The sequence below is a fragment of the Bos mutus genome, chromosome 14, assembly GCF_027580195.1.
Source record: "Bos mutus isolate GX-2022 chromosome 14, NWIPB_WYAK_1.1, whole genome shotgun sequence".
Classification (NCBI taxonomy): domain Eukaryota; kingdom Metazoa; phylum Chordata; class Mammalia; order Artiodactyla; family Bovidae; genus Bos; species Bos mutus.
In genome coordinates, this window is record NC_091630.1 from 48,766,777 (window position 1) to 48,793,265 (window position 26,489).

The following is a 26,489-nucleotide window of genomic DNA, read 5'->3' on the forward strand; positions in this document are numbered from 1 at the left end:
CATTATTAACTTCTTTTTAAAAAAATTTATTTTGTTGAAGTGTAGTTGACTTACAAAGTTGTGTTAATTTCTGCTGTACAGTAAAGTGATTCGGTTATACATATATATATGTATATGTGTGTGTCTCAGCTGGTAAAGAATCCACCTGCAATGCAGGAGACCCTGCTTCCATTCCTGAGTCGGGAAGATCCGCTGGAGAAGGGTGAAGGGATAGGCTACCTGCTCCAGTATTCTTGGGCTTCCCTGGTGGCTTGGATGGTAAAAAATCTGCCTGCAATGCAGGAAACTGGGTTTGATCCTTGTCACCTGGAGAATTCCATTGGCAGAGGAGCCTGGTGGGCTACAGTCCATGGGGTCATAAAGAGTTGGACATGATAGAACAACTAACACTTCCACTTTTTTTCATACATATATATATACACACACACACATATATATGTATTTCATATTCTTTCCCATTTGGTTTATCACAGGATATTGATCATAGCTTCCTGTGCTCTGCAGTAGGATCTTCCTGTTTACATCATTAACCTCTAATCATTTTCCTGAAGTCTATTCTAACAAACAACAGAGCTGGCATTACCAACCACTGAAGAGTTCTAAGATATATGTACCAGGAGCTAAAGACCACTCACTGACCCTTTAAAGATGTAGTGTCTTTTGATCACACCAGCAGGGATCTTCAGTTCACACCACACAGTCTTAGGGTCATGGGAGAATGTGAACTTCTGAGAAGAGTCTGCAGTCACACCGACAGCATATCCTCACAATAACCTGCACATGTAAGGTATGCAACGACATTTATCACATGAATGAATGACTGAGATCTGCCATTTCAGGTGAAGCCCACAGAATTCACTTCACAGAAAATTGGCCATGTGGAAAACTCATTGCAATTTATAATTGCTATCTACAGTAAAGTATAAGCAAGATCCTAATTTATTAAAAGAAAACCCTCTACTTAATGGTCTTTCCCCATCTGACTCTCTCTTCCTACTTGATTTCCTAGAAAAGTGCAAGGAAGAAGGTTTTCTCTGCTTTGGTTGTTTAGTCATTAAGTCATGTCTGACTCTGGGCAACCCCATGGACTGTAGCCTGCCAGGCTCCTTTGTCCATGGGATTCTCCAGGCAAGAATATTGGAGTGGGTTGCATTTCCTTCTCCAGGGGATCTTCCCGACCCATGGATAGAACCCAGGTTGCATTGTAGGCAGATTCTTTGCCTCTAAGAGCCACCAGGGAAGCCCTTCCTCTGCTTTACTAATTTTTAAAAACAAGTCACCTGGTGCCATCCTTGCCCTTATGCACCACAGGCAAAGTTATGGCTCATAAACACGAAAAGGAAAATCACTCCAGGGAACTTCTACCCAGCCATCTTTCTTGATTTCACTCCAGAGAAAACAGAATTTGTTTCCACTATAAAATGGAACTTAAAACAGGATTAACAGTCAGAGACTCAGTCCCACTGAGCACTTATTGAGAATTAGTGGGCTCAAATTTGTACAGAATCTGACCAGGGTGTCATTCCTGACTTCCAGGAGATTTTTTTCCAAATATTCCTATGTCATCAAGAATGGAGTATGGCGTAATGATGAAAATAGAAAAATCAGATTGTATTCTCTGAGCCATCTCCAGGATAAACACTGTGAATTACTTTCACAGGCATAAAACCTTATGGATATCATCAAAACAAATTCATATCTGAATGATCTTTTGTTAGAATAAGAAGAAAATGCAAAGCAACAAAAGGGGGGTGATAAAGCCACCACTATACATATAAATATTAAATATTTATATTTAAGTATAAATTTAATATTTAGCATAGATAGCATATTAAAAAGCAGAGAGATTACTTTGCCAACAAAGGTCCATCTAGTCAAGGCTATAGTTTTTCCAGTGGTCATGTATGGATGTGAGAGTTGGACAGTGAAGAAAGCTGAGTGACAAAGAATTGATGCTTTTGAACTGTGGTGTTGGAAAAGACTCTTGCGAGTTCCTCAGACTGCAAGGAGATCCAACCAGTCCATCCTAAAGGAGATCAGTCCTGGGTGTTCATTGGAAGGACTGATGCTAAAGCTGAAACTCCAATACTTTGGCCACCTCATGTGAAGAGTTGACTCATTGGAAAAGACCCTGAGGCTGGGAGGGATTGGGGGCAGAAGAAGGGGACGACAGAGGATGAGATGGCTGGATGGCATCACCGACTCGATGGACATGAGTTTGGATAAACTCCGGGAGTTGGTGATGGACAGGGAGGCCTGGCGGACTGCGATTCATGGGGTCGCAAAGAGTCAGACACGACTGAGAGACTGAACTGAACTGATACGTATAAAGCACCATCCACTGTTCTTCAGAGATTTCAGCTCTTTTTCCCAGAGAAGATACTTGGTTTATTATTGCCATAAAGCAAGCCTTTATGGAGAAGGAAATGGCAGCCCACTCCAGTATTCTTGTCTGGACAATCCCATGGACAGAGGAGAAAGGCAAGCTACAGTCCATGGGGTCACGAAAGAGTTGGACATGACTTAGCAACTAAAACAACAGCAACAACAAAGCAAGCCTGCTGCTGAGTCGCTTCAGTCGTGTCCGACTCTTCAACCCCATAGATGGCAGCCCACCAGGCTCCCCTGTCCCTGGGATTCTCCAGGCAAGAACACTGGAGTGAAGTCGCTCAGTCGTGTCCGACCCTTAGCGATCCCATGGACTGCAGCCTACCAGGCTCCTCCATCCATGGGATTTTCCAGGCAAGAGTACTGGAGTGGGGTGCCATAGCCTTCTCCTAAGCAAGCCTAGATCTATGCTTAAATTAGATTCCTTTTATGTGCTTCTTTTGTTTGACACCTTTCAAAGGACTTTTCTGTTTATTTCACTGTAAAACAAGAAGCAGCAAGTTACTGGGCATCTTGATAGTTTCTAGTAGAGGAAAGTGAAAAAATTCCTTCTGGTAAAATGTTACTCTATATGAAATGCAATGATTTATCCAGGTTTGTGGCTAACTATGCTATCTTTTAATAATCAGAAAGTTGAAAATTAGAAAACTGAATGCAAATTTGGGTATATCCACTGACTGTTATATTAAAATCTTTCTTAACATCTGCCAACCCATGCCAGCTGGCCTGCATCCCTCTCTTCCTCCTTACATCTGTGTGCTTTCTTATTTCTCATCTTATGGACTTCCCCGGTGGTGCTAGTGGTGAAGAATCTGCTTGCCAATGCATGAGACTTAAAAGACATGGGTTCAGTCCCTGGGTCAGGAAGATCCCCTGGAGAAGAGCATGGCAACCCACTCCAGTATTCTTGCCTGGAGAATCCCATGGACAGAAAAGCCTGGTGGGCTATAGTCCATGTGGTCGTAAAGAGTTGGACATGCATGCGTGAAAAATTTTAGCCCATGTTATTAGATTACGTAGCTTATTATTCCATAGATTGAGCCCAGGACATTCCTCCTCATTTCTAAGTGATTTTTAGCTTCTGCTTCACTCTCACCTGCCCACCCCACCCCTCCACTATTATACTCTCTGAACTCTTGGAAATTTCAGTCTGTGATGTGAGCTTATCAGTCTCTACCCTTCTGGACCACTTTTCCTCTACCCTAGCTACTCCTGGGGCCAATGTAGCCAATCCCCAGCCCTTAGCAGTACCAGTACTTCCTGTCATCTCAATTTCACACCTGCTGCCCTTGGACATCTGTCATCTTCCCACAATTCCAACCCCAACAATTCTCTGACCTAGTGGCAGGGCTAGTCAGTCCTTTGATCCAATCACTGTGGGCCAGCGCTTCCTCTCTTGACATCCTCACTTCCCTCCTGACCAGGTCAAGGTCATTTTACTCAGTCACGATATTGAGTCTCTGTGAAGACTCTTGACCCACTTCCTCCTCCCTCACTCTGCCATCCTTGTTGGTGCACCATGCCCTAGTGACATCCAACTCCCTGCCCGCTCCTCAACTGCACCTGTGTCACTGCACAGAGAACAGGCCTAAGTGCGGCCGGCAACCACACCGGACCCTCCCAGTCTACCCACCCTTCCATTCTCTGAGATGTCACCTGCCTCTCCTCGCATCCTCAACCCTCCTCCCCCACCACCTGAGCAGATACCCGTGGTTCAAACTTCACTGAAGCAATAGAAGCAACTGGAAGAGAACTTCCACAGGTTTCCTCCCATTCCACTCCCCAGGCTGGCTCACCGACCAGTTTCTCTGCTCCAATATCCTGCCTTATCATCTACTAGAGTAGATGAGTCATCTGTGCTTTCACTGTCTGAAGCCAATTCAACACCTTTGTACCAGCTTCTACTTCTTTTCGCCTACTCAAAAAATCTTGGCTCCAGCAATCCTCCTCTCTTTCATTAGGATCATCAATCTTCCTTCCCAAATTCCATCCTTCCCATCAGCATAGAAACATGCTTTTTTCTCCCATCTTTTACAAACCTTCTTGACCTCTTGATCTGGCATTGGCTGATGCCCCACATTTCTTTGCTCTGCTTGCAGCAAACTCCTTGGAAAAGGCGCCATATTTCTGTCTTAATTTCACTCCCCATTCTCTCTTATGTCCACTGCCATCAGACTTTCTCTCCCTCTACTTCACCAAAGTTGCTCTCAGACTTGTCACTAATGACCGCCCAGGAGACAAATCCAACCATCAGTTCTCAACTCTCATCATGCTGGATCTACCAGACAACTAGTTACTCACTCTCCTCCTTGAAACCCTGTCTTAATTCAGTTTCCAAAAAACTGAAAACTCCTCCATCCTCATTTCCCTGGGTTCCTCTTCAGTATCCTCTGTTAATCTCTCCTCTTCTCTTTGACCTCTTAATGTTGGAGTACCACAGAGGCTAGTCTTTCCTTCTTTCCTCAGTCTATACTCACTCACATCTTTGTTGATACGATGCTAATGATTTCCAAACACAAACCTCTATTCCCAAATACACACCCATAAATCCAAATGCCTGCTGATTCAACAATATCTCCACTTGGAGGTCTAACAGAGACTTCGAACTTGATTTCCAAAAATGAACCCCGATCTTCCTCCCCAGAACTCTTCTGACTGTAGCCTTTCTAATTTCAATGAACCACTCCATCCTTTCAGTTGCTTCAGCCAAAACTTTTGAAGCATCCTTGATTCTTTTCTTTTCTTCCCCACCCACCCCCAAAGATAGCTAGCATCTGATTACTTTTTCCTACTTCCCTGGCTATTATCAAATCAGAAGCACTCTTATCTCTTTAAGTAGCCTTGTAATCAGTCTCTTTTACCTTTGCCCATCTGTAGGCTATTCTCAACATGACAGATAGAGAGAGGTTTTTAAATAGAAATCAGAATGTACTATCCTTTTGTACAAAATCCTGCAGTGACTTCTCTTTCATCCCAGGAAATAGCCAAAATCCTTCTCATGGCTCACAGGTCACATGTGGCCTATTGTGACTGCTTGACCTCATTTTTTTTTTTTTTTTAACCAATCTCTGTTTCCTCACTCTATTTCTGTCATTGTGTGATTCCTCTAATGTGTACATATCTTGGGACTTCTGCTGTAGCTATTTTCTCTGTATGGAATTCTCTTCCTCAAAATATTTGGTTGCTGGGACTTACTTGATGGTCCAGTGGTTCAGTTCAGTTCAGTCCAGTCGCTCAGTCATGTCCGACTCTTTGCGACCCCATGAACCACAGTACGCCAGGCCTCCCTGTCCATGACCAACTCTCGGAGTTCACTCAGACTCACGTCCATCGAGTCAGTGATGCCATCCAGCCATCTCATCCTCTGTCGTCCCCTTCTCCTCTGCCCCCAATCCCTCCCAGCATCAGAGTCTTTTCCAGTGAGTCAACTCTTCACTTGAGGTGGCCAAAGTATTGGAGTTTCAGCTTCAGCATCAGTCCTCCCAATGAATATTCAGGACTGATTTCCTTTATGATGGACTGGTTGGATCTCCTTGCAGTCCAAGGGACTCTCAAGAGTCTTCTCCAACACCACACTTCAAAAGCATCAATTCTTCGGCACTCAGCTTTCTTCACAGTCCAACTCTCACATCCCTACATGACCACGGGAAAAACCATAGCCTTGACTAGATGGACTTTTGTTGGCAAAGTAATGTCTCTGCTTTTCAATATGCTGTCTAGGTTGGTCATAACTTTTCTTCAAGGAGTACGCGTCCAGTGGTTACTACTCTGCAATTCCAGTGCAGGGGCCACAAGTTCAATCCCTGGTCAGGGGACTAAGACCCCAGATGCTGCATGGTGTAGCCAAATGAAAGAAAAAAAAGATATCTGGCTGCTACTTCCTCACCACTTTCAAGTCTTATTCTAATCTTGCATCTCAGTAAAGTTTTCCTTATAAGCCCTCCTTAACATTGTTACCAACTCTGACTATAATTCTTACTCAACCTCTCTTTTATTTCATAGTACTCACTACTTTCTAATATACTGTATATATTTGATCTATATATTATGCTTCATTTTATTTTCCCTATTCTGTCACTAAAACTTGAGATCCACAAATGTCAGGCTCTCTAAATACTTCGTTGGTTCGCTAAGAATCCTAAGTACCTAGAACAAGGCTTGGCATGTTATGGGGCAGGTGTTGATGAATAATCGTTGAATGAATGAATGCACAAGTGGAGGAAGGAACAACAACAACAAAAAAGTGAATTAACCTGGTCGAACTGAGCTATTTATGTGAAAACTCTTTTGTTGAGACTTTGGAAAAAATTCTTTCCCTAAAGTGTTATGCCTGACATTAAGAGCTTCTGTTACAGAGTTTAACTGGTTTCCCAATCAGAGTGGGTTCTAAGTAGCTGAGAAATTCTCCCCATGTTATACTAAAACAAAATGTAACTGTGCTTCAATCACTAGGAACTACCATACAGACTCTGGGGACATTATAATAAGAGCTTTTCAGAAGATGGAACAAGGTGAGTGGACTTATTTTAGGGTCTGATCTAAAAATCAAAACTCCAAACAGGTTTATCAAAAGCCTGGCCAAGTTTCCTGTAAGCCTGGCTCATAGAGAAAGAGAAACTAAACTGATATATCGTTTCAAATGGAAACTATGCAAAATTCAGTGGCTTCATGTGGTTTCAACCCCAAACCAGGTGGAACCTGAGGCTTTGGCAAAGGTTCACATTAAATTCTTAACTGGGGAATGTAAATCAAGGAGGGAAATGTTGGAGAAAAACTAAGTGAAAGAAAATCTTCAGTTTTGAACAGTTCTGGAACCACAAACTTAAATCACTGCTCTCTAAACATCATCTCACTCTGGCTTTAAACAAGTACAGTCATTTTGAAAAAATGTCCCTCAACAATGAACCACCTTTTGTTATCCTATCTTAGAATTTAAGGGCTCCTTCACATTCACACTGTTGTTGCTGTTCAGTCACTAAGTTGTGTCCGACTCTTTGCAACCACATGGACTGCAGCACGCCAGGCTTCTCTGTCCTTCACTATCTCCAGAGTTTGCTCAAATTCAGGTCCACTGAATGGATGATGCTCTCTAACCATCTCATTCTCTGATGCCTCCTTCTACTTTTGCCTTCAATCTGTCCCAGCATTGGGGTTTTTCAGATCAAATTATTATTTCCATCTGGTAGGCTGTGTAATCAAAGTACAAAGATGAAAATGTAGACTTGCAGAAGGTAACTGCAAGAATGAACCAACATCGCATTCATAGCTGAGTTTCTTGACCTACAAAACGGCAGCCTTTCATTGAAGGGAACCAGACATACAGTCAGAAACAAAAGGGAATTTTAAGAATCCTGTGGATAAAATGTGATTAAGCATTAAAAGTCTGTTGTTTTGATAATAGCAATATTGTATGAAGCCTGAGTTGACCTATAGAGTAGGAATAAGTTATCAGTATTGTGGTTTGTATACATTCATGTGTGTGTGTGTTTAGGACTGGAATACTTCTGAATTGTAGTTGTTTTTCAGTTGCTCAGTTGTGACTGACTCTTTGTGACCCCATGGACTGCAGCACACCAGGCTTCCCTGTTCTTCACCATCTCCCAAAGCTTGCTCAAACCCATGTCCATTGAGTTGGTGATGCCATTCAACCATCTCATTGTCTGTTGTCCCCTTCTCCTCCTGCCTTCAGTATTTTCCGGGATCAGGGTCTTTTCAAATGAGTCAGCTCTTCAGCTTCAGCATCAGTCCTTCCAATGAATATTCAGGATTGATTTCCTTTAGGATTGACTGGTTTGATCTCCTTGCTGTCCGAGGGACTCTCAAGAGTCTTCTCCAACACCACAGTTCAAAAGTATCAATTCTTCAGTGCTCAGCCTTCTTTATGGTCCAACTCTCACATCCATATATAACTACTGGAAAAACCATAGTTTTGACTAGATGGACCTTTATTGGCAAAGTAATATCTCTGCTTTTTATTATGCTGTCTAAGTTGTCCATAACTTTTCTTCCAAGGAGCAAGCGTCTTTTAATTTCATGGCTGCAGTCACCATCTGCACTGATTTTGGAGCCCAAAAAAGTAAAGTCTGTCACTGTTTCCATTGTTCCCCATCTATTTGCCATGAAGTGACGGGACTGGATGCCATGATCTTCGTTTTTTTAATGTTGAATTTTAGGCCATCTTTTTCACTCGCCTCATTCATTTTCATCAAGAGGCTCTTTAGTTCCTCTTTGCTTTCTGGCATAAGGGTGGTGTCATCTGCATATCTGAGGTTATTGATATTTCTCCCAGCAATGTTTATTCCAGCTTGTGCTTCATCCAGCCTGGCATTTCTCATGATGTACTCTGCATATAAGTTAAATAAGCAGGGTGACAATACAATATCCAGCCTTGAAGTACTCCTTTTCCAATTTGGAACCAGTCCGTTGTTTATGTCCAGTTCTAACTGTTGCTTCTTAACCTGCATACAGGTTTCGCAGGAGGCAGTTAAGGTGGTCTGGTATTCCCCCCTCAGGATTTTCCACAGTTGTGATCCATACAGTCAAAGGCTTTAGCATAGTCAATGAAGCAGATGTTTTTTCTGAAATTCTCTTGCTTTTTCTAGGATCCAACGAATATTGGCAATTTGATCTCTAGTTCCACTGCCTGATTTTAGCGACATTTTAACTAATTAGGTAACATTATTCTAATTATGGGCTTCCCCAGTGGATCAGCAGTAAAGAATCCGCCTGCAATGCGGGAGACCTGGGTTCGATCTCTGGGTCAGGAAGATCTCCTGGAGGTGGAAATGGCAACCCACTCCAGTATTGTTGCCTGGAAAATCCCACAGACAGAGCAGACTGGTAGGCCTCCCGTCCATGGAGTTGTAAAGAGTCAGACATGAGTTAGTGACTAAACAACAATTCTAATTATAGGAAATTTCCCATGTCCAGAAATTTTAAGCATCATAGATTTTTAAGAGACCTCCATAAATTCTATATTCTTCCAGACACAGGTATTTCTCATGTACAATCTCTGGTACAGGTGTTGTGTTAAGGTTTCAGAGAGAAATCTTTAATGAGACTTCCACACACCTTCTGAATGTATATTCCTACATCCAGACACAAGTTGTACCATACAAAGCCTATCTTAGTATTTCCCTAGTTAGAAAGTCCTTTAAACTAAGATGGATTTCCAATTAGAAATGTAAGTTACATTCCTTTCCCTTCATTTAGAAGTGAGGTTTCAGCCCTTACAAACTACTAAACTGACAGTGTACTGACGTTTGAAAGAAATTCCTCTATAAGTCAATGCATGGGGTGGAAAAGCAACCCGAAAATGGAGTATTTCCCTAAGAGAAAGTCGGTCTTATGACAAGCACTGACAAAGGGCAGAAGGATGTAATTTTTTCTCTCTGGCCTCTGTCTAGGGGATGCAGATGATGGCAATTTCTTAATCCATTTTCATGCAAAAGGAGCCAGTCAACAAGATATTGCAAGCAATAGCCCTCATTCCCAGTTAACCTTGCACATCTTTTTCCTAATCATAAAGATTACTTGGAATCAATCATTACCTGAATTCCAACAGCTCCAAGTGTATAATATAGTAGGAGCTAATCTTTTCACTCCTATTTTTAATGCTTCAACCAGTAAAGGTATTTCATTTTGAAGCATTTCTTTTAAATGCACTGAATATGTAGTAATAATCTGAGTGATTTTATAGCCTCCTGTGTATGCAAAGCATTTTTGAATTTTTGCCAGCCTTCAAAATACACATTGGGATTAGTTTACTGGAAGAGATATAAAAGTAAAAGAATAAGGGGGGAGAAATAAGGTGCTGGGAAAGAACAGTCTGATGGGAACTAATGAATACCACGCAATATCTTAGCCTTTTAATCCAGCAGTAATGGGTCGTGTTTGAGTGGCTTCAAACATCTGTTCTCTCCAAAGGTACTTTTACATCTTTTGTCTTATATTTACAACAGCCCAGTGAAGGAAGGGAGACAAGCATATTCTAATTGTGTAGAAAATTACAGAGTAAACAAAAATTGCAATCAACCCTCAGTGCAGGCCAGGATTCTTTGGATATCCATAGACTATCCATAACCCTTCCAGCACAACACTGATATGCTAACTGGCTGCTAGTGCTCCCGTGGCTCCTGTCCATTGCTGAGTACCATCATGTCTGGCCAGATCAGATGCCTATGAATAGTGTAGGATGGATTTAACCCTAAAGAGCATTCTTACCTCATATAACTCAATACCAAGAAAATAATCCAATCAAAAAATGGGCAGAAGACCTAGACAGACATTTCTCCAAAGAGGAATACAGATGGCCAAAAGGCACGTGAACAGATGCTCAACATCACAGATTATTAAAAAAATGAAAATCAAAACTACAATGAAGTACCATCTCGTACCAATCAGAATGGCCATCATCAAAAAGTCTACGAACAGTAAATGCTGCAGAGGGTGTGGAGAAAAGGGACCCCTCCTACACTGTTAATAGGAACGTAAATTGATACAGGAACTATGGACAGCAATATGCAGGTTTCTTAAAAAACTAAAAATAGTACTACCATACGAGCCAATAATCCCACTCCTGGGCATATACTCGGAGAAACCCATAATTCCAAAAGATATACCAATATTCACTGCAGCACTGTTTACCATAGCCAGGACATGGAAGCAACTTAAATATCCATCAACACAGGAATGGATAAAGATGTGGTACATATATACAATGGAATACTACTCAGTCATAAGGAGGAATGAAATAGTGCCCTTTACTACTGGCACTATTAGGTGGACCTAGAGACAGTCATACAGAATAGAATAAACAAATACATTTTAATGCAGAAAATACATCCAATCTTTTCTTGGTAAAACTGCAAGAGTAAATAATTTTAAAATTAATTTTATGGTAAATTTAATTGTTAAGTTCAGTTCAGTCATTCAGTCGTGTCCGACTCTTTGCGACCCCATGAATCACAGCACGCCAGGCCTCCCTGTCTATCACCAACTCCCAGAGTTCACTCAGACTCACATCCATCGGGTCAGTGATGCCATCCAGCCATCTTATCCTCTGTCGTCCCCTTCTCCTCCTGCCCCAAATCCCTCCCAGCATTAGAGTCTTTTCCAATGAGTCAACTCTTCGCATGAGGTGGCCAAAGTATTGGAGTTTCAGCTTTAGCATCATTCCTTCCAAAGAAATCCCAGGGCTGATCTCCTTCAGAATGGACTGGTTGGATCTCCTTGCAGTCCAGGGGACTCTCAAGAGTCTTCTCCAACACCACAGTTCAAAAGCATCAATTCTTCGGTGCTCAGCTTTCTTCACAGTCCAACTCTCACATCCATACATGACCACAGGAAAAACCATAGCCTTGACTAGACGGACCTTTGTTGGCAAGGTAATGTCTCTGCTTTTGAACATGCTGTCTAGGTTGGTCATAACTTTCCTTCCAAGGAGTAAGCGTCTTTTAATTTCATAAGTAGCTACACCTAATTGATTTTCTTTGTAAGCAGTGGATTTGCTTAAACACTTGCCTTATTTAGCTGCCATTGTCAACTTTTGATCATGGCCTCAGATTTTTTTAATGCCAACTAGAAAAAAAATAAAACAGTGTCTTGAAAACTTGGGAACTTCTGATGGTGCTGAAAATATTTTTTTTGGAAATATTTTGGTTATTTTTAAAATCTTTAAATAATTATTTTCCCTCGAAGGTCCTATATCCTAATTGTGCTCAGTTGCTTAGTCATGTCTGACTCTTTGTGTCCCCATGAACTGTAGCATGCCAGGCTCTCTGTCCTTGAGATTTTCAGGAAAGAATACTGGAGTGGGTTGTTATTTCCTCCTCCAAGGGATCTTCCTGACCCAAGGATCAAAACCTCATATCCTGGGTCTCCTGCAACGCAGGTGGATTCTTAATGGTTGAGCTATCAGGGAAGCCCAACAGCCTAATTACCTGGCAGTCAACAATAAGGTTAGCAGAAATCACTGCAGTTCATGTCAAAATCTGCTCAAAATCGGATTCTTTCAAAACATGCCTCTTTCCATGTTGATAGCCACAATCTGCAACAGTTTTCACACACTTCTGTGACAGGTACATCATCACCTCACCTCTGCCCTCACTTACCACACAAGTTCTCTAGTCATCAGTGAGCAAAGTCATATGACAAATACGAATTCCCACTTTAACCCAATGTTACTTTTACATCTCTGTATACTCTATAAGAGAGAAAGACCTTGTCCCTAGATACAAACAAGCACCTGAATACCAGTGGTTTACCAAAATCGAACCTTCAGTTTTACAAATACTCTAAACCACAGATGACAGTGTAAAAAGGCTGCAAGGTTTCAGTTCTATTGCAAAGGCTCATGCAGCAAAAATATCCTTTTAAAAAGGTCTCAGACAATGACTTATTTGTATGAAGCCTATTAATGTAATACAACAGAATCGTAATAACAGGATTTGAACCTATCATGTAACTATTCCAGGGCTAACTTCTTAGAAAATCTAACCTTCATTTGTAATTGTGATGCACTCTTGTGAAATCTAAGCAGATGAATGAGGTGAAATCAGGACACCATTGAGAGAAGGAACTTAAAATTGAATATATCCACCATCAGGGGTACGAGGAACTTAAGATCGACACAGATCAAATGCTTCCTCTGCAAGCAGAATTAATCAGTCCTAAAAATGTCTTACCATGGTACAAGGCAGTATTTCTTTTCAGGAAGTGCCAACTTTCTACTGAGAATATATTCTGTTTTAACTTCAGAATCATCCTACCAAAAAGGGCACCAGTTTAAGATCTCTGGCCTGATACCAAGCCAAGTCGTTACACTCTGCTTCTTGAAATTCACTATGTTATAAGAATTCAGACACTCTGTCCTAAACTCAGTGATCTTAAAAAATGTTGTAAACCTAGTGTGGGCCATTTTTCAGCACTGGATGAAATGGTTCTGCCCTTCTTATCCTTTTTAAAGATGTCTTGGGGAAGATCTTAACGTGAACAGGGTCCTTAGACCCCTCCTAAGAAGCATGACCACAAAGTAATCTCTTGTTAACACAATGCATCTGGGCAGAGAACAAGATCATTGTGTGTGACCTGATTTCATTTCAGTGAGTGTCCCCATAAAGAATGACATCATCCCATTCTTTTTCTTGATCTCCACTTGTGACTGTTCCCAGCCCCCAGTCCCCAGGCTCATCATAATTAAGCTGCTTCCCCCCTCCCATTCCCCATTCCTCATCTTCACCGGAATTGTTATTTTCCTCTGAACTTCCTGCCGGAATGTATCATTAGGGCAAGAGCAAAGGGTTTCCTCTGGTGGGTCAACACTGCTAGAGTTTGCTTCTCGGTTACAGGAGACAAAGCACTAGTCTGATGGCAGTCAGAGTAGACTGAGAGGGTCATCTGCTGGGTCCTGGTCAGATGAGAACAGAGAGGAGCCAGTGAAGGTGGCACAGCCTGATGGGCACAACGTTTCTTGTCCCACTGGAGTTGTTGTTACTACTTGTTCTAGTTAGTTGTTAAGTCGTGTCTGACTCTGAGTTGGGTTTTCTTTAAACACAAGTTCATTGATTTGGAGGGTATATTCTCTAAACAGATTCATTTAACTACATACATACCATGTGTGCGCGTTTGTATACTTGCATGAACTAACACTCCCTTTATCACTTAGATTTGTATTGAAAGACTCATATGTGAAAGTATTTTAATTCAGATGGATGGATGGATGGATGGATGATGCGGGGGAAGATCCTGTTTTAAACACCAGGGTGAGGAGGGCTTCCTTGATGGCTCAGTGGTAAAGAATTCACCTGCCAATGCAGGAGACACGGGATTGATCCCTGGTCTGGGAAGATTCCACATGTGGTGGAGCAACTAAGCCCATGCACCACAACTACTCCCGAGCCCGGGAGCCACAACTACTGAGCCCAGGAGCCACAACTACTGAGCCCAGGAGCCCTCGAGTCCATGCTCCGCAAGAGAAGCCACCACAATAAGTCTGTGCACAGCAGCTAGAGAAAAGCCAAAACCAGACAAACAAAAAGAGCACAAGAATGCAAACAAATTGAATGGCCACGGGAGAGAAGGTACTGATTGTGATGTTTTGAGTATTTTCTTTTATAAGGAAAAAGAAAAAACAACTTATTTCCCACATTCATGTAATGGAGATGATACACAAATTTAAACTATGAAAAATGAAGACAATGCAGAAACTGGACACTGTTTTGATAGAAACGTAGGCGAAAAAAAAATCTGAGTAAAACATCCTCCAAGTTTCCAACTATGTAAACCCCTAGGTAGTACCATATAAAATTACTGCTTTTGTAGGTAAAAAATAGCCAATTAACCGCAATTTTCTAGGATTCCACCTAGCATATATTCATACAGAAAAGATTTATGGGTTTGGGTTAAGCATGTGTGCTTCTTAACTTAAAATAAAAGTTCCCATTAGGTAGCAATTATATTGTTTTTACAACAAATACACGATTTTAACTGACATTAAGATTTTGAGTCATAAATTGCCGTCTTTCATGAGAAATGTTAAGGGTAAGGGTGGTCACAAGAGTCTGCTTCTTAGCGTGCGCCGTCAGCTCTATATACTCTGCAGCAAGATTTACACGCCCTCGGATACCAAGATGAGAATAATGTTAGTGGTTTTTAGGGTCCACATATGAAATTGATTCTTTGAAAAGATGTTGTTTACTATTACAGTCTACGGACGATTTTTAAAAAATACTCAAATTTAAATTAAGATATTTGAGTATAACTTAAATAATTAAGGTAATAAAAATAAATAAAGTGCCAGGGCAACATAGCTAAGGCATGCTTATAACATTTTCCATCCCCAAAAAGCATCCACAGGGCTAGGAAATGTCTTAATTTCCTTACAAACAACATAGTCGCTGTTTTAAACTATCCCATCTGTGTGCACCAAACCTCGTCTGACAGTGCAGTTTTTGAGTCCAGAAGGTACAATAGCAGCCATTCAGATTTTGGCAGGTGCACTTCAAGCTGAATACCAGGCTCCACAAAACATAACAGCCTGTTCCACAGGTGTGAACATTTTTGACAAGAGCTCTCAAAAATCTCCCCCAAGCTGTGAAATTTAATTGTCCTTTCGATGTCTTATTATACCTATCTCTCCTTGGAACAAGAGAGAACCTTCTGGCAAACAAACAGCCAGGGGATGCTTGGCCAGCTTCTGAGATCTGCTTTATGACATTTCCTGGTTTTGTTTCTTATGCTACGTGTTTTGGAGGTGATGCCAAGTTCAATGAGCTTCAGGTAAGCAGTTCTTAAAGCTGGAAAAATAGCAAATGAAAGGAATTTATACCCCAATGACATGAGCATAAAGCCAGTCAAAATGCACAGGGCAGCATTTTGAAAACTTAAGACTCATTAAAATGGTCCCTACACAGAGAGAATCCATTTCTTTCTACAAAATTTGCCAGCTGGGAGGACTACAGCTATGTGAATACAGATGTGGCAGTGGGAGGGGTCTTAGCTACCTATCTAATCCAGCTCAAATTATGAAGGAAGAGGGGCAGAGATCTCTGAAGCTGGCAGCTGGTCAGACCCTGAATTTTCCAGTCCAAAAGACGAAACCAGCAGACTAGAGTTGGCTCTAACAGGTTTCCGCAGATTTTTAGGAAATAAGTGTCATGTGTGTTAAATTTGAGCAAGTGATTCTGATTTCATCCAGTATTAGAGAAAATGCATTCTATTTTCTCATCAGAAGGACAGGCCGAGAAATGAAAGGATATAATACTTAAAGTGGTGAAATGACTCATTAAAGGGAGAAATGTGTGAAAGAATATTGTGCTTAGTGCTCAGTTGTGTCCGACTCTTTGCAACCCCATGGACTGTAGCCTGCCAGGTTCCTCTGTCCATGGGATTCTCCAGGCAAGAATACTGGAGTGGGTTGCCATGTGCTTCTCCAGGAGATCTTCCCAACCCAGGGATCAAACCCAGGATAGAATCCTGCTTTGCAGGCAGATTCTTTACTGTCAGAAACACCAGGGAAGCCCTGAAAGAATATGGGCCAGATAATAAACAACATGGCATCCCAGCAAAGTGGTCTCTTCATAGCCCACGAGAAACTGCTTTGAGAAAGCAGGTCTTGAGTGACCTCTTGGGACGATATAGGGTGACCTCCAGTATTAACGGTTTTCTGGCCTCTTCTATAGTTAATTTTGAATGATATGATACCTAAGGACAACTTCTTTCTTTCCTACAGAAAAACAGGTACATTGGATGAGAGGTTCACAAGAAAAAGGTCTGGTAAATTGACTCAAGATGATGAAGCAGATTTAAGAAGTCACGTACTGTTTATTGAGTTTATTCCTAAACAGGACTTTTTTCAGTTTGCTTTGGAATACTTTCCTCTCCCATTTGGAGTTTCAAAGTAAAGAAGACCTAAATTTCAGCTTGTCTTCTCCTACTGTTGATTTAGCTTGTGAATAACAGGAATCTAATACATTACTGGTGAGACCCCAGGCCACCTTCAGACAAAGCTCTGAGAATTCGAGAACTGCCAGTGCTCATGACTATGTCAAAGAAGCAACCCTGGTCCCCCCTCCCCACCATATGTTTCCAGCTATTTCCCTTCTTTCCTTGCAATCTGTAGTATGAGGACAAAATGTTGAATTCCATAAGTATTAGAAAGAAAAGCTGGAGACATCAACCCTCAAAAGACAAACCAGAAATTTAGGTCAGACTTGAAAATTTTTGTTTTGTTTTGCTTGTGTGAGGTTCATGAGCTTTTTGGTGATTAAAGGACTTATTCCAGGTCAACCTGGGTTAACATAAGAATTAGAATGAAAATCAAGCAAAGGGCAATGATTTTGACGAGCTGCAGAAACCAAGAGGAGCTCAACAGTTTCCATGGTGTTAGTTTTCACTGTGGGTGGAAACAACTTTCAGTGTTGACATTTGAGAAAAACTCATGGGGAGGGGGTGTGGTATAAACTCATATGAGTCAACACCCCTAAGAATGTTTTCACAACTGAGGCTGTACTGCTGAGGTGGGTCCCCGTGGCTCGCCCTGGCCCCACAACACTCTTGGCACCAGTGTATCTGACCAAGGGGAGAAACTATGAGGTTAAGCTGTTAACAACATGGGTGACATCTGCAGTTTTCATGCCGAAACTGTGGATGGCTGGGCATAGCAGACCTGCCATGAACAACCCCCTGGAATTCCCCCGAGCTTCTGGAATAGCTCATAAGATGTTAATAAACCAACATGATTCTTTAGAGGCTTCTTTTCCCATTCTTGAGGAAAATATCATGCGGTGACTCTGGCTTTTAGCTTTTTCAGCCAAGAAGGAAGAGAGTGCTACAGGGAAGAGCAGAATTCTCAACTCCTCATTTTCTGATAATTCCCCATCTGTGAAATGCTACCCTCTCCAAGTGACATGGAGTACTCAGGTATTGCTAATGTCATGGTTTAATTAACCAAGAAATCAACATTTGGGACTTCCCTGAGGGCTTCCCAGGTGGCGCAGTGGTAAAGAATCTGCCTGCCAATGCAGGAGACGCAAGAGACTTAGGTTTGATCCCTGGGTTGGGAAGATCCCCTGGAATAGGAAATGACAACCCATTTCAGTATTCTTGCCTGGAAAATTCCACGGACAGAGGAACCTGGCAGGCTACAGTCTATGGGATCGCAAAGAGTCAGACATGACTGAGTATGCACTCGCCTGGTGGTCCAGTGGTTAAGGCTCCGTGCTTCCAAAAAGGGGACGTGAGTTTGATCCCTGGTCAGGGAACTAAGATTCTACATGCCACGCAGTGCAGTCAAAACAAACAAACCTCAATTAAAAAAAAAAAAAAAAGAGACAGAGATCAATATCTGATATTGAGTACCTTTGACGATTTTCTGTGATTACTCTGTCTTGGAGAACCTGCATGTCATTCGCCAAATTCACCTTCTTCAGATGATGGGGCTGGCCGTCAGCACCTAAACGGAGGAAAGCAAAAGAGCCATCAGTTTCATTCATCAGCGATTTATATTTCAGATGTTGCCTTTCACATCTTCATAGGAGGACATCATTAGGAAGAGCATTCTCCAAATTTCATTCAGTCTGAGTTTCTTACAGTCACTCCAAGAGACTTTGAAGTATTGTGGGTCATTTGGTCCTTTAATAGAAGTTTCCATTTGACTTTCTATTCACCTAGGGAAAGACTTTCCATTATATTCATTTCATATTATTCTCTGACTGGATTTCATAAAGTCAATAAAGAAGAGTTTCTCTTGAAAGGTTTACAAAGTGTTCCAAGTTCAAAAGTTGAATGACGTCTAATTTCAGCTGCTAAGACCTATTTTAAAGGAATATGTGCAGAATCATAAAATCTAAAGTGACTGCAAGTGGTTATTTGATGAGTAGCAAAGCGAGCATTTCCAAGTGGTAAATTTGTTTCTATTCTGCATTTACCAGAGGTGAAAAATATAAGTGACTAAAATTAACTTGGATACTTAGAACTAGAGGAAATACCCAGTTTAATGCATTCAGTATTGGATGAAACAATCTTGCTGCCATGAAGAGCACATTTTAACATAAATACGCTATAAATAAATGCAGATATGATACATAAAAGACAATAAAAACAGATAACTAATGAGAACCTACTGTATAGCACAGGCAACTTTACTCAGTGCTCTGTGGTGACCTACATGGGAAGGAAATCAGAAAAGAGAGGCTATAAAGAACTGCCTCCGTGATGCAGGAGATGCAGTTTCGATCCCTGAGTCGGGAAGATCCCCTGGAGTAGGAAATGGCAACCCACTTCAGTATTCATGCCTGGGAAATTCCATGGACAGAGGGGCCTGGTGGGCTACAATCCATGAGGACACAGAGTCAGAAGTGACTGCGAGACGGAGCACGCATGCACATGTAAACACAGAGCTAATTCACTTCGCTGTACAGAAGAAACTAATACAACATTGTAAAGCAACTATACACCACTAAAAAAAAGGGATAAACTCTTACCTGGCCAAAATTATATTAAAGCTCATTCTCATTTGTAAAATAAAAAGGAGGAAGAAAGAGAAGAAATATTGTATCTACATCTTATAAAGAAACAGAAGCTCTCAGGTATATAAGCTTTAAGAAAAGGAGAACAACACACACTATTTCACCACTCCAAATTTCCTCTACATTAAAAAAATATTTCTCTTATAGCAAATTCCCATCAGCTAGTATTTTACATATGGAATACTCAAGGAACCCAAACCGAGGCTCTGTAACAACATAGAGGGGTGGGATGGGGAGGGAGGTGGGAAGGAGGTTCAAGAGGGAGGGGACATACATATACCTATGGCTGATTCATGCTGATGTTTGGCAGAAACCAACACAATACTGTAAAGCAATTAGCCTTCAATTAAAAATAAATAAAGTTTAAAAATTAATCATATTTCTACATAATAACAATAAATAGTTGGAAATTGAAAAAATATTTCTCTTGCTCATGTAATAATATTAAGACATTTCCTTTGGAGCTCTCTGACCTCTTCACTAATGAATATTCTCAGAGTTAATGGGTGTAGATTCTTTCAATACAGTAGACCTGGAATCTCTTCTTGTTCTGAACTGACTCTGATGATTCAGCTTAAATATGGCCAGTCCCAGGTCCTCTGCTCTGTTCTGAAAACTTCACTCTTAAAGAAATTGTGGTGGCAGGACCTCCCTGCAGGGGGCTTCCTGTTGCTGGACTCTTCCTCTCATCCACCCTTGCCCTTATGTCTCTTTCCATTCCTGGCAGATCAATTCCTCCACCCCTTTCCACCACCCTGTCATTTGTCACATCCAGCCCAGTCAGGCTTTCAACCCTGCCCCTGTGCTCTCAGCATGGGAATTCTTGAGTTCCAGGGGAACTTTTATACTCTCTAACATTATAAATTATTATAAGCATCATGGAGATCTCTATTTTTTTTAATATGTTCCCAGAAGACATTTAAATGCTTATGTTTATAATTATGAATGATACCCTGTGATCTTCCAAAATAAAAATTTACGTTTGACTTTGAGGCTTCCAGTATCTGGCTGTGGTCGTGCTGGATCATAGCCTAATGTCAAACTAACAACATCCTTTCTGTGGTTATTCAGAATCTACTACTGGGAGTGGCAGGAATTAGATGTGAATTCCAGGTTACAGCATCCATTGGCTAGGTGACCCTGAGCGAGTTACTTCTTTATGCCTCAGTCTCCTCTTTAGAAAAATGGGGATTAAAAATAGTATCTAATTCCATAGGGTTGATATGAGGATGACAGGCAAACATCCTCATAAGAAATTTAGAATAAGTGGCCAACAAACATTGGTGATCATTATTACTGGCACTGAATTGTTTTCTAAGCCAATTAAGAAAGACACAACTTCCCAAGGTATAATTTGCAGTCAAAGATATTTTCATGGAGTGAGACTAGAGTTTTCATTCATTGTATAAATGGAGGCTTTGCTTTGTCATCACTGGAATGATAATATGTAGGAAAATAGTGCAATCATTCAAAGATATAGGTGATTAAAGAAAGAATAGAGGCAGATATTTATACCTGCTTAATATGTGTATGCATGTGAGAGTCAAACACTTCTCCTGTGCTAAATGAAGTTTTATTTGCCAAGAGAGTGTAAGGTGATAGGATGACTGAGCCATGATAGTTTTTAGTTCCATAATCTCATCACCAACAGATGGAATGCCTGGATCCCTTCTTCCTTTATATGTGCTAATTTGTAAGAACTCACTATAAATAGAGTATGAAATGTGCAATGGAAATTTTTAATTAAAATATTTCTCTTGCCTTTTTGGCAATATTATTAATGAACATGGGTTAAAACAAATTTATTCTTTAGTTTCAGCAAAACAGCATCATTTGGCAAATAAAATCAATATGACTAATTTTAACCAAATAATTTGATGCCAACAACAGAATATTGTTGGTTTATAGTTTTGTTTATATTTAATTAGCTATTTATTTTGCACGTTCAATACCATAAGTATATCATTGTAGATTTATAGTTATATGTGTGCATGTGTGCGTGCATGCGTGCTAAGTCACTTTAGTCATGTTCGACTGTAGCCTCAAGGATCAGCTGACAGCTTCAGTTTTCACTTATCTGTCTCCCCAGAATTCCTACAGCACTTAAAGTCTGTGCCACACAATGTAACGTTTAGTTAGAGGGTCTCTGTTGCTGTCTAGACAGGGGAAGGTCTCATCTCTCTGGTCAGGTTTTCAGATTCCGAAGCATGAAGGTTGTGCCTTGGGCTCTTGTCTACATTTTTAGCTCTAATCATCTCTTCCCAGAACTCCATGCACTGATTGAGTATCACTGTATCATCAGGATCTGAGTCACACATCAACCCTTGGTCTGTTTGGAGTTTATTCAAGTGTTGGTCAAGTATATCTAGTCTGAGAACCTGAATCGCTCCTGAAGCAAGAAAACAAGAGCAGCCCACAGCCCTAAAGCTGGGCTACACAAACTTGAATGGAAAAGGAACCACCGGTCCAGCTTTGGGTCATTTTTTTCTTTTTTTTTTCTTAAGCCAGACCTATCATATTTTCTGCAAGCAATGACTCGACCTAAGACTCAGAAGTACACATGCGTGCATTTGAAGTGAGCTCATATGAGTCTCAATCTCTCTGCTTGTAAAATAACAAGTTAGATTGGAAGACCTCCAAAATCACTTCCTACTCTAAAATTCTAAAAAATGTTGGCACATGTGCCCATTAATTTGATACTTAAAAGTAGTGAAAGTGTCAGTTGTGTCCGACTCTCTGTGGCCCCATGGACTGCAGCACACCAGGCTCCTCTTTCCATGGAATTCTCCTGGCAAAGTGAGAAAACCTACCGGAGTGGGTTGCCATATCCTTCTCCAGGTGATCTTCTCAACCCAGGGACCGACCCTGGTTCTCGTGTATTGCAGGCTGATAGATTCTTTATTGTTTGAGCCACCAGGTAGCCCAACTAATTTTTTTTTTCTTTTTTAAATTTTATTTTATTTTTAAACTTTACAAATTGTATTAGTTTTGCCAAATATCAAAATGAATCCACCACACGTATACATGTGTTCCCCATTCTGAACCCTCCTCCCTCCTCCCTCCCCATATCATCCCTCTGGGTCGTCCCAGTGCACTAGCCCCAAGCATCCAGTGTCGTGCATCGAACCTGGACTGGCAACTCGTTTCATACATGATATTATACATGTTTCAATGCCATTCTCCCAAATCTTCCCACCCTCTCCCTCTGCAACAGAGTCCATACGACTGTTCTATACATCAGTGTCTCTTTTGCTGTCTCGTACATAGGGTTATTGTTAGCATCTTTCTAAATTCCATATATATGCGTTAGTATATTGTATTGGTGTTTTTCTTTCTGGCTTACTTCACTCTGTATAATAGGCTCCAGTTTCATCCACCTCATTGGAACTGATTCAAATGTATTCTTTTTAATGGCTGAGTAATACTCCATTGTGTATATGTACCACTGCTTTCTTATCCATTCATCTGCTGATGGACATCTAGGTTGCTTCCGTGTCCTGGCTATTATAAACAGTGCTGCGATGAACATTGGGGTACACGTGTCTCTTTCCCTTCTGGTTTCCTCAGTGTGTATGCCCAGCAGTGGGATTGCTGGATCATAAGGCAGTTCTATTTCCAGTTTTTTAAGGAATCTCCACACTGTTCTCCATAGTGGCTGTACTAGTTTACATTCCCACCAACAGTGTAAGAGGGTTCCCTTTTTTCCACACCCTCTCCAGCATTCATTGCTTGTAGACTTTTGGATCGCAGCCATTCTGACTGGTGTGAAATGGTACCTCATAGTGGTTTTGATTTGCATTTCTCTGATGAGTGATGTTGAGCATCTTTTCATGTGTTTGTTAGCCATCTGGATGTCTTCTTTGGAGAAATGTCTATTTAGTTCTTTGGCCCATTTTTTGATTGGGTCATTTATTTTTCTGGAGTTGAGCTGTAGGAGTTGCTTGTATATTTTTGAGATTAGTTGTTTGTCGGTTGCTTCATTTGCTATTATTTTCTCCCATTCTGAAGGCTGCCTTTTCACCTTGCTAATAGTTTCCTTTGATGTGCAGAAGCTTTTAAGTTTAATTAGGTCCCATTTGTTTATTTTTGCTTTTATTTCCAATATTCTGGGGGGTGGGTCATAGAGGATCCTGCTGTGATATATGTCAGAGAGTGTTTTGCCTATGTTCTCCTCTAGGAGTTTTATAGTTTCTGGTCTTACATTGAGATCTTTAATCCATTTTGAGTTTATTTTTGTGTATGGTGTTAGAAAGTGTTCTAGTTTCATTCTTTTACAAGTGGTTGACCAGATTTCCCAGCACCACTTGTTAAAGAGATTGTCTTTAATCCATTGTATATTCTTGCCTCCTTTGTCAAAGATAAGGTGTCCATATGTGCGTGGATTTATCTCTGGGCCTTCTATTCTGTTCCATTGATCTATATTTCTGTCTTTGTGCCAGTACCATACTGTCTTGATAACTGTGGCTTTGTAGTAGAGCCTGAAGTCAGGTAGGTTGATTCCTCCAGTTCCATTCTTCTTTCTCAAGATAGCTTTTAGCCCAACTAATTTGACATTAAACATCCACAAACAAGTGTGGTGTGTGCCAGAATTTCACCTGCTGATAATATGTCCGGAAGTTAAGCTTGATGGTTTAAGAGCTTTGGTTTGAAAGTTTGCTTTGGCTTCTCTCTCTGTATTAGTGTGCTACTGAACTTGGCACCTAGGAAGCCATGCTGGAGAGCTAGTGGATGACTGACCGGAGCTGTCTGGGCTTTCTCTGTTGTTCAGAAACTGAACTGCATTTCCTGGCTCTCAAACTTCATAAGCTCATCAGATTTTGCTGCAGAGAAATGTCATTCAAATAACAGTCCCCGGTGGAAAACACTAGCCCCATTCATAGTTAGTGAAATGCTGAAATAGTAACTAATATTTTAAAACTGTGGATTGAAGGCATTTCTGTATACGCTACACGTACATGCATTTAGATAAATGTGTGAAAGAAACGTTTCTTTTCCTTAAGCTGTTGTCCTTTAATTGTCTCCTAAAAGTGGCTTTAGTCCTGTTGCAGAAATGCACTCTGTCTCTGCTCCCTTCACCTTGGAAAGTAATAAGTGGTTCCAAACTGCCTTCCCAAAGGAGTTGTTGGAAGGTCCAAAATGTCCTCATTAGGAAGCTTATGCCGAGCCACACAAATCTTGCCATTGTGGATGGTGTACGCATGTGGGACCATTACTTCATGCACAATGACATGAGACCAGAAAACATGTGAACAGGAAGCCAAACCCAAGAGAGAGTTGGGGCACTTCCAGCTTTGCATGGAGCCCAGAAATGAAGCAAAATTCAGCAGTATTCTGGACTCAGGTGTCTGGGGGCCAGCACAGCTGCACCCCAGCCCTCTTCAAACACTGCGTAGGAGAGCACAGTGGCTCCAGCAGCACCCAGCCTGGACTCAATCATTATGTCAGCAAACCCCAAAAGATCGTGAAGACGAAGTCTTTGCTTAGGAAGCCAGACTTTAAATGGCTTGAGTAACCTAAAAGCAGAATGGCCAGCACCATTTATGGAAGCTCAGTATATTCCTCATGCTTTCAAGCATGCTAATGGGAATTCCCCCCAATATATCTTGCTCCTTCTTTAAATAATAAACTTTCCCATGATGCAAGCTCATCCTATTCTAAAGTATATATTTGGTGATTATTTTATATAACAGATAGTGACAGTTCCTTTCCTTCTTCCTTACTTTCTTTTTAAACTGTTTTAAAACCTGTTACATCATCTCAGAAACCAAAGATAATCTCTGAAGTTTGGGGAATTTGAAGTGAGCTCCCAGAAGCCGGATGGAATTCATATAATAACCAAATACTATCTTTCTGATGAGTGACAAAACTCGATATTTGGAGGTGACAAGAGTTTCTTAAATCTCCTTTTAAATATGTTAATACAGTTTATCTACCAGGAGGAAACACTATACTTGACTTTGTGAGACCAGCCATGAAGGCTGGGACAAGCCCCTTTCGTAATAAACGGTCTTTGCTCTGAAGTGTTCGGGTGTGGGTAAGAGCTCTAAAATTCAGGAAATCCAATAGAGGCTTTGCCATAGAAGATTAGAAAGGGTAAAAGGCTATAAGAAAACTAAGGTTATCAAGTAATCAGACCTCAAAGACTTAAAAAGTCACAGCTTCCTGTCTGCTAATCAGATTGTTTTCTGTTCGCTCTAAATGTTAAAATTCTTCCCCTCGTTATCTTTAAAAAATTTACAAACGTGACACACCTCTCCTTTCCAGGTATCCACCATTCAAGTCAATGGGAAGAACTTCCTGCTCACCCCGAAGGAGGAAATGTTTATGGGATAAGTCACCGCCAGGTAAGAAATCACCTTCTTTGCTTTAGTCTTACAGTTTCCTCTTTTCCTCTAGTCTCTGAGTGGGTCCTCAATTCCAGGGAAGTAAAATAAACACCCTGCTAAGGAAAGAGCTACTTCATGATGAGTAAGTATACATTTTTCATGAATATGTGCTCTTTATGAATAAGTATTCTACTCGCCTACAGATCTTTTCCCAAGTCTCTGCTTGTTTCTGAAGGTTTAGAGGAAGTACAGATTTCTCTTTTTGAGGGTATACAAAATTATTGGCAAGACTACTCTGGACATGGCCTTCCTGTTGAAACTGAGTGGGAAACAACCCACTCAACAGCAGAGGTACAAGATGAAAGCTCAGAGCCCCAATGAGCCCAGAGACTGACATTTCTTTGGGGGGACTGGGCATAAAGGGGAAGAACCCAGTCTCTATGTTTCGTCTCTAAATTTCTAAGACAAATTTGGCAGTTTTATACTTTTTAAAAAGCTACCTTTTACATATAAGCAATATCATTTGTATCATTTTTTTAGATTCCACATATAAGTGATATCATGTGGAATTTTTTTAAATGATGCAAATGAACTTATTTACAAAACAGAAACATACTGACAAACATAGAGAACAAATTTATGGTTACCAAAGGGGCAAGGGGTAGGGGAGGGACAAATTAGGATTTGGAGACTAAAGTATATACTGCTGCAGCTAAGTCACTTCAGTCGTGTCCGACTCTGTGCGACC

The 26,489-nt window shown here is 40.9% G+C and overlaps 1 protein-coding gene across 3 annotated transcripts in view; it reads right to left on the bottom strand.

Annotated features, from left to right (window-relative positions):
* SULF1 (sulfatase 1) overlaps positions 1–26,489 on the bottom strand; it is a 198,377-nt gene that overhangs the window by 139,742 nt on the left and 32,146 nt on the right. For all 3 annotated transcript variants that reach the window (XM_070382297.1, XM_070382292.1, XM_070382293.1), the window contains exon 2: positions 18,247–18,340. The gene's annotated coding sequence lies outside the window, so the exon portion shown is untranslated. The remainder of the gene's footprint in view (positions 1–18,246; positions 18,341–26,489) is intronic.